General features: G+C 37.5%; 1 protein-coding gene across 2 annotated transcripts in view; it reads right to left on the reverse strand.

The window, feature by feature from the left end:
* MYLK (myosin light chain kinase) overlaps positions 1–10,001 on the reverse strand; it is a 74,738-nt gene that overhangs the window by 47,702 nt on the left and 17,035 nt on the right. The window lies entirely within an intron of this gene.

The raw sequence follows: 10,001 nt of genomic DNA on the forward strand, positions 1-10,001 counted from the left end.
TTGGAAGGTACCAGATGAACTGCAAAGCTTACATCCATAGCGATGCTTTGTTGGTATATGAAAATATAATATGTTCTTTCAGCATATTAAACTCAAGAATTAAAAATACTTTTTAAAAACACTTTTATTATCCTGAATGATCCTCAGAAAACTCACATTTGAAGCTGAAATTTTTAAAAGAACCAAAGACTTCTGCTACCGATCTCTCATAATCTGTCATACTCTGTTTCTTACAGCAGTTCACTGGGGTGAAAACACTAGGCCAAGATCCATCTCATACTGAATTTCTGCTCAGGTTTCCAGTATAATCAATGCTAAATGAGCTCAGTTAAATGTAGGCTACTTAATGCCACATACTTTTTCTTATACCACTTGTGAGCTAGCAAAGAAACAGTGGTACACAGGCAGTAATTACTAGTATCACTCCTCTGCCTCACCCGCTTTTTTCTTCACAAAAGAAAGGGTCATGCCATCAAAAAATATGGCCCAGAATTTGAAATCTGGGCACGTAAATTTTGGGAAGACGATGTTCTACAAGTTGTGAACGTTAAGTAGAAAGATAGTGGAGAAGACAGGTAGGTAGATAATGGCTACTATTTTTCACAAAACAAGAACTAGGGGCCACCCAACTAAATTACCAGGCAGTAGGCATAAAAGAAACAAAAGAAGTGTTTTTAAAAATAGCATGCATAATCTACATTAACAGAGAACTAACGTTTTGCAAGACAGAAACTTAAACAAGTTCAAAAGAAGAAATTCATAAGAGGTAGGTGTAGTGGTAGCCATTAAAAGGAACAATCTGTATGCCTTCAAACCACTGAATTCCAGAAGTGGAGGGGCTCATTTCTTTTAAAGCACTCTCTTTTTATCTGCTATCCTGAGCATCCTTGTCAGAGGACAGCCTCTGCTGTGAAAGGACATTTGTTATTTTCTTATGCTCAAGTAGGCAGCTTGATTAAAGTAGTCTGGCATTTAAGATGCCATTGCTTCCAACAGGAGCAGTATCTGCTAAGCGCTCTTGAATACCTAGGCACATAGGTGCCTAGTGTTAGCCATAACAGTTTCAAAAGACTGGCATTTTTTGTTTGTTTTCTTAAATTATTTCAAAGAAGCAAGACACTGAGCAACAAGCAACAAACAGATGCGAACACTGATTTTAAGTTTTAGAGTCATTGGAGATAGTAAGCAATGTGCTTATGGGTTGTTAAAAGACCAAATGCTTTAATAAGTATGTAATGGTTTAGGTGTCAACACCAGTGTTTATTCAGTTCATTCTGGAGAATGTTTCACTATGCAGTGTATATAGAAAAAAATTTTGCCACCTTCTTTTTTATAAACTTCCATTTAATACTAACTGTCTCTCAAAGTATGGTTGGCTTTTATATGCTCAGTCTTTATTGATTTTGTAGGCACCAGAAACAGAATAATGGAGAGGGAGGATATTCTTGCAGTACTTACAGCTGAGTCATAGTATCTTAGAATCATAGAATAGTTAGGGTTGGAAAGGACCTTAAGATATCAGCCCCCCTCCCATGAGCAGGGACACCTCACACTATACCATGTCACCCAAGACTCCATCCAATCTGACCATGAACACTGCCAGGGATGGAGCATTCACAACTTCTTTAGGCAACCCATTCCAGTGCCTCACCACCCTCACTGTAAAGAACTTCTTCCTTATATCCAACCTGAACTTTCCCTGTTTAAGTTTCAACCCATTACCCCTTGTCCTACCACTACAATCACTGGTGAAGAGCCCCTCCCCAGCATCCTTGTAGGCCCTTTTCAGATATTGGAAGGCTGCTATGAGGTCTCCACGCAGCCTTGTCTTCTCCAGGCTGAACAGCCCCAACTTTCTCAGCCTGTCTTCATTCTCAATAAGGTGCTCGAGCCACCTTATCATCCTCGTGGCCCTCCTCTGGACTTGCTCCAACAGCTCCTTGTCATTCTTATGTTGAGGACATCAGAATTGCACACAGTACTCCAAGTGAGGTCTCATGAAAGCAGAGCAGAGGGGCAGGATCACCTCAAAAAATAACAGGTGAATATCTCCCAAAAAAGCCTTTCTTCAATGACTGTCAGCTTAACGGAATTAATTGTTTAGATTAGTACTTATGAGGTGTTTATCCTAGTATAACTGGACCACCAGGACATGAGCTATGTCCTGCCACATTTTCCATGTGGGCTTAACCCTGTTTAAATGAAGGCCTTCAATAAGCACTACTGCTCATTAAAGGGACCCATTACTTTTCAGGCCACCAACAGACTGACTTGTGCCCTAGGTATTTGTAGTTAGTGACTATAAATATGTTTCCAGACCCTCTTTCCTGGACAAGGTGTATGAGCAAAAGCAACAAGTGGTGTTTTCAAAGCAGCTTTCCTCTTTGTCATTGTATGGTTATGCCCTGAGCAGAAACCCTTATTTCAGGCTAGTCACAGCTACGTGAATGAAACTACTTATCAGGTGCCACCTGGAAGCTCCGTAGAGTTTGGCCTATCATCTGCTGTTAAATATCCCTATTAATGGAAAACATCCATTAGTTGCTCATTAGATGCAAACTAACTCAGTTATATGATTTAAAACCACGTAAACATTTTTGTGTGTGTGCGTGCTGTATGTGACATCGGAATCTGTGCTCTTCCCTAAACTGAGAACAAAATAGCTGCTGGGTATGTCCTCAGGGCTATAATGGCTTTTAATACAAGCTAAAGCAATGACATAAATTTGATTACTTCTACACTCCATTAAGCCTGATATGAACAAAGAGCACTAACAATGAGGAAAAAGCACCATTTGTCAAGTGCCATCCTAGGTTGCAGATCCTATAGCTATTTTTCAGAAATGTCACTTCAGACAAATAGGAGGAAAAGCAAATTCCTTCATCCAGCATGATTTTCACTCAGCTATCACCTCTTGGCCTGCATTCTATATTTGTTGCAGTATCTTAGTTAACAAGCAAGGTGCTGGTGGAGTCATCACACTCTCCAAATACTCATGTTTCCCTGTGACTCTTGATATCCCCAGATTTATTTTTTTTCTTGCTGGCTGACAGTGTCATTCTCTGCCTTTGCACAATACATGTGCAGAATGGATATCTGTATAGTCAGATACCTCTCTCACTTTTCTCTGCCTCTTATCAGCCACTCTCAGTTCATTGCAGAAGGGATCCCAATAACATAGTTTGTTCATTGACAACTACAATTAGTAATGTTCAATTCATCACTGTTAAAGAACAATGTTTCTATACAGGCTAGGATGTATAGTGAACCCCAGGTTATTACATTTACCTTCTTAGCCCTAGAATAAAACAAAGGGCTATGCTTCAGATAGTTAAGCCTTTCACTTCAATGAAGATCGCTGTAGCAGTAAGCAAAGAAGATGAACCCATCACCTCATTCAGCCAGGGTACTACTTTTTATATATAAATACAAAATTTTTGTTTAATTTTTAGTTTTTACACAGCAGGACATTACATTCGCTGAACTGAGTATATTCAGACTGTCACTGGACTTCATGAAACCATGCAGATTGCAAAGGGTTGCTGGAAGGTCTGGCTGAATATCCTGTTTTGCAGACACAAATAGCCCTGAGCAGAAATGAAAGGCAGGGGCAGTGTGGAAGGGGATGAGGACAAGGGCTGTGAATCTAACTTCTTTGGTTAATAGCATACACTTCACTGTTCTTACATCTTCCCTAATACCAGTTCATCTCATGCATCTTTTTGAAACACAACTTTTGTTTCAAAAGCTGCTGGAGACAGTTAGTGAAAAAAAGATTACCCAAAGTTGACAAGGTCAAATGATTGCTTTCATTAAAATATTTGAGCCTCTTGGAGACTCTTGAAGATGTTAGTCTGCCTCTGCTGCTTTTTTTTCTTAAAAAAAAAAAGGCAGTTAGTCTCTCTTTTGATATTTACATTGAAACAGGCTGAAGCTAAAAACCAGCCTGGAAGAAAAAGGACATAACATTCACTCCTTAAATGAATCTGCCTTCTAGAAACAATCTAATGTAAACATTACAAGGCTGGTATTTACATAACTTTACTGGCAGGTTTGCCTCTTAGAGAGCTTATGTCTGGGTGGGGCACAAGAGCTAAAAAAGGGAAAGATCCCATACAGTCTGATAGCTGGGGGACATTTGGTTGTGCTGTTCTTCGCTCTGATGGTGAATCTGAGAGAGCAGATACATTCAGAAGCCTCCGTCTCTCTTTTTTGCTTCCCTTTTTTGGAATTTTGCTAAAAATAGGCATAGCCCTCCCCTGAAATGGCTGTCTGCACAACTTGCTTTCATAAAGCATGAAGTACAACTCTTACAGTCTGAAAAAAACCATGGTGTACTCAAGATAGCATTGCCAAACAGTCCATAATTCCTACTGTTGTCTTTGAGGGACATGCTAAAAATTATGTGCATGTCTTCTTTAGTGATGGACTTTAGCACCTGTTTATTTACTGTAATAAGTACAAGTAAACAAGTACAAGTAAACAAGTACAATAAATACCTAACTCCCTTAACATAAGGAGCAAGACTTTTCCCTGCTTCTGTCTGCTTGTGGAACAGCCTCATTTTAGCTCAGGATAGGACAAAGGCTAACAACATACTCTAATACTATAGTCACATAGGAAACTGTGTTCCTCTCATGCAAAACTTTTCAAGATTTCATCTTCTGAGAGAAACTAAATTGTTGCCCTCCCCCTCCTTCCCCCGCCCCCCCCCTCCCCCCCCCCCCCCCTCAAGTTTCCTGTAAGAGAAGCTGAAAAAAGAAGTCATGTCCATATTGTGTCAGATCTTGGTAACAAGGATATTTATACAGGAGATGGAAAACCCAGATTCAAGTCTCTGCTCCTTCTTCCACATTTCAGCTGAATGCTTCAGAAATGTGGGATGTGCTATTATGAGGTCTCTTTCTCCCACATGCAAATGAATCACAGTGTAACCTCCTTCAGACCCTTCTGGGGGGAGGTATCAGGGTCTGAATCAAAGGTGACTGTTGTCTGTAAAGCTTCACTACTCACTGCTGTGCTAGGAAGCATGGAGTGGCTGACACCTTGACGTACAGAAGAAATAAAACACTTGGCCTTGTGGGCAAGACCACAAATTATTCAGGTCTACCTTGCTTCTGTCACAAACTTTGCTGATGATTCAAAATCTTAGCACAAGTATTACTCAGCATAGACAAGACGAAGTAGGAGAAAGATGGTGGCTACAATTGTAGTAGAAAAAGACAACATATCATTACTTTCCGATATATTTGTACATTTGTAAACTTATGCTAATTACTACAGAGAAAAAATGACAGCCACACTTCACTAATACCAGTAGCCTGAAAACTTCATCAATGTTTGAAAGGTTAAACAGCTTCACTTCATTGCTTCCAAAGGAGCAAATTCCCCATACTATTTCCAAATAATTGTTTATGATCTAAATACAATGAAATAGAAAAGCAACTCTGGTTTAAATTTGATGACATGCAGAAATTAGAAAACCAAATGCCATATAAGTCAGTTACTTGAGTTTATGTGTTTCAGAACAGTTTTTAATAGCTTTTATTTTTTCATTAAAAACAACTGTTATTTTGTTGCAATATCCCATATTTAGTTTCTAAATCATGCAGAGATTGCCCTCTAATTCAAAAAAATCCATCTACCTCCTTCTCAAAATAAATATAAAAATCCAGGAAATTCTCACTCTAGCATTCCAGTCAAGAGAGAGCTAGCAAATACTAGCACACTCAGAGCTTCACTAATGCAATGTAGTACCCTGAAAGTAACTCAGTATTTGAAAACAGCTCAGCTGGAGTTTGAAACAATTCCATAGCAATTTAGAAGCACAATGTTTGAGCAATTCCTGCAATTAAAGAAAAATTTGAGCAGTGCAGAAGAGATCCAGTATCAAATAGAGCTTACAAAAACAACCCAGGTCACGTGAATTTCACTAAAAGCTCTGGTGGGAGCAAGACGACAATGCTAGTTTCTTAAATATGTATTTAATTTTAATGTTTCTCATGTCCTGCAAGAATACCTGCAATTAGATGAAAATGCTGCGCTCAGGTGTGTAGGAACAGGAATCTAAACTAGGTTACCAGCCTGTTACCCTGTCTGTTTTGCTGGAAAATACTGTCAGGTCATTTGGACGTTTAGGAGCTCCGAATGATTTCAGTCGAAAAAGCTAGGTGTCATCTGCTTTTGCACATTAATTAAGCTGATGGATTTAGGTTCCTAATTTATAGAGAAGAAACGTTGGTCAATACTTCTATTACATGCCTCCAGCTTTCAATTTCTAGTAAATGGCTTAACTAGGAATTAATAATATATGGAATTTCTTCAGTTCAAGGCCATGTTGCAAAACCTGGGTTCATTTTTCACTGCATGAGACAGTCAATAAATATTTCTGCCTTCTTCTGTCAACATACAGATATGTAGGATGGACTGTATGAAAAACACATGGAAAATACTGTTCAGTGCCAGCAGTAACTCAGAAAATGTCAGTATGGTGTGAGCTGTAAAGTAACTTGGCAGAGATTCAAAATACATACCCAGCATTAGCTAAACAGCGCTAAACTGGGCATTAAGGAGAGGTGGTTTACACAACAAATTAGTGTTTCTCCATTGCTCTCTTAATATGTACAGTAACTGAATCTGTGGATTCAACCAGCCTTCAGAGGCACCAAGTTAAACCTTACATTGCCTTTTTATTTCAGGATAATTTGGTTGTTAAGCATTGTGCCACATTTATTTACCCTTGGACTCCAATCCTGAGGAATGAAGTCAGCAGCTTTCATTATTCCGAGTTACAGAGAAATCATACGTAGTTCTTAAAAATAGCTCGTGGCAATTTTATTTCTATATAATAAAAGAGGAATTTTCAGTTTCCATTAGAAAAGAAGATTTTTTTTTTTCTTGAAAAAGTTTGGTCAGGGGCTTCCCTGCCGATGTAATTCATATTGTTCTAACTCACTAAGTACTTGCACTCACTGTGTGGCAAATGTCCTGGTTCTTCTTGCAACAGCCTGTAGAGCAGCATGGATATTCTGGGAAATGAATAGGACTGAGAAAACTGGTTTGAATAGCCTCATTGACCCTGAAAAGCACCTCAGAGTATCCCAGGGACCAAAGAGGACAACAACAGTCACCAGATCACAGCTGCTACACAGTGCTCTGATTTCTGCAATTAAAAGAACATGTCTGACTTCATCAATTACTTCCTTAATAACTGAGTTCTTCCTGTAGAAAGTGGCAAGTTTTATACTGAGGACAAAACTATCTGACACGAAATGAAGATTTTGAAACATTGTATATTAATCAGTGCCATGTTTTGTGCTATATTGATAGAATGGAAACAAAATACTTCAAGTGTTTACTAATTTAGTTATATATTATCTAAACTAGATGCATCAAATTTCGTGATTTAATGACAATTTCTTAAAATGGTGGTTGCTGACAAGATTGTTTATTTAAGAGTAAAGAACAGAACTGCATGCTAATCACTTGGCCACTGACTCACAATTTTTCCATGGTAATTAAAATGCTTGGAATTTTCCCCTTTCCTCCCCCATGGAAAAGAATATATAACATGATAAGGAGTTCAGTCTGACATATTTACTTTTATGACACACTGTTCAGAGATGCCACTGCTCAGCCTTGCATTCAAGTACCAATAACATCGAGAAATCAGATCTGGGAAGATAACAGAGCAGCCTTCCAGAAGATTTGGTCTGGACAGTGTCAGTTGTGACATTTTATTAACACTGTCAGCAAGAGAATACATTGTTTCTAACTTGATGTGTTTGATATGAAATAAAACATTTTATATAGTAGGAGATACAAAAGATTTATAACAGCAAGCTACCAAGTACTGCTAGTAATGCATTTTGGGCTCCTTTACTTGAAGATGTGTGGAAGAAGTTGTTTTCTTTGATGTAACTGAATTTTAACTGAGCAGAAGAACTTCTATTTATTTGAGCAATCAAACTCTGCTCTAGGTCATCCCTTCAATGTATGTGGTTTGGATATGACAACAGCGGGTTTAACAAGTGTTACTCAGATGAGGGAATCCAGGATATCCTATTAGGTTTTCATACCACTTATTATGACAGGTGATAGTTGCTATTTCTTAATATTTACTGGAAGTAGTACAGTGAACTAGCCCTACAAAAAGCAGTGGCATTTCTTTCTAAACCCTTTAAAACAATGCTTAGATTTAGGAGGGTTATTTTCTAAAGCCTTAAAGCAAATTCTTTTCTCAGTAACAATTAAGAGAATACAGTTTCTTCCTACTATAGTAAAGTTATGTTGCTAAGCTCAGCTGTGGTGAAGTTTTAAAAAATAGCATCTAATTGTTGTAATATGCCTTTTTCCTCAGCAAATCTTGAAAAAAAAAAAACCCTTTGGAAAAAAACCCCGAACTTTTGGAAAACTCATGGTTTATGTACATTTTTGGGATGTCAGTTAAAAACAAAAATATAATATTTGGGATATTGCATACAAACTAATAATGAGGCTGAGGATCAAGAAAGCTTTCCAACATTTGAAAAGGAGGTGTCCATCCTCCATGCTTCCTTAGGATTGATTTCAATCAGATTCAAAGGTGGATCTGTTTGTTACTTTTAGAAACTTTATTAATTATTCTATTTATCATTACAGAGCTGTAATTATTACTAAATTCTGGTGACACAATATTAATTGTAAGCAAAACCAAATATCATAATTTTCCTAATTTGTTACCATGGAGGCAATCTTTCTGTATGTAGACACCGCACACATCCATTCAGGGATATCATTAAAGCATTGAACGCTACAAAGCTGCCTTCATAGATGTTTTTCTGAGAATAACTGCTTGTTCTAAACCAGGGTCTGGTTTAGAATACTGCTGGATTTCTGCAGCTTAAAAACCCCAAGCTTCCAGTAATAAAATAATGTGAAAACGAGCCGCCAAATAACCTGGGTCAGCAACTATTCTCACAGTAAGACAAATTTTATAGATTAACATAGTGACAACATTCATTTGTATTGATTTTTGCTTTCAGGAACTAAAATTTAATTACTTTCCCAAGGGTTTCTACTAGGGCAAAACCCAAGGATCACTTATAATCTATTTGAAGGGAGACAAGGTGGACATAGCTGCTAACCATGAAATCTGACTTGCACATTCTTACACAAAATGAAAAATATGGATTTTTTTTTTCCTCTGAGAAGTATTTCTAAAAATGCCAGAGAGTATATAGCTTCTGTTGTAACTGAATCCACTATACAAAATTCAGAATTTTTTCAGTGGGAATAATAGAAATTTTTGTCATCTCTTTCTTCAGTATCATTCCTCACACTCTACTTGCCATTAAGACTGTTGGTTAGTTAATGTGGCAACAAAGACTGGAAGAGATCAGAGTAAAATTTCATCTCCTTATTAGACTGGGACATCTTAATTCATAGTTCTTCTTTATTAACCTTCTTTTTTGCAAGAAATAGAGTAAGATGCACAAATCTGTGACTTGTTAAGCCTGTTCCCTTTCAGGTAGGGAATGTAAAAATATCTACCTCTGAAAGGGATTTTAATTTAAATTGAAACTGTAAAGTCAACTGGATCAGTTTTTTATATTTTGCCCCTGAATAACATACAAATATAACACTCATTTCAGGGAGATGAATACCTGCAGTCCTCAGAGACTGAGATGTTAAAAACCACCTGTGGAATCTCTGCAGCCAAATCCTTTTAAAATTAAATATCTATTTCCCAAAGTATTCAAAAAACTATTCCAAAGCCCAGATTCCTAACATTCTCTCTGGTTACCTTGATGTTTTCAGTGCAACAGGGAAGAGGTTTTAAGGGTATTTTGAAAACACATCTTATGAGAAGTTAAAGGATTTTAAACACTGATATAATATGCAATGAGGCAACTTTAAGAAAACCATCCACCATTATTTTAATATTTCCCTAATCATTTCTGAAGCCAGTTTCTCGCTTCTAATTTCCACTAAAATCAACAGCAAGCAGTGATTTCAGCAGG

Source organism: Nestor notabilis, unplaced genomic scaffold, assembly GCF_000696875.1.
Source record: "Nestor notabilis isolate BGI_N333 unplaced genomic scaffold, ASM69687v1 scaffold8316, whole genome shotgun sequence".
Lineage (NCBI taxonomy): Eukaryota > Metazoa > Chordata > Aves > Psittaciformes > Psittacidae > Nestor > Nestor notabilis.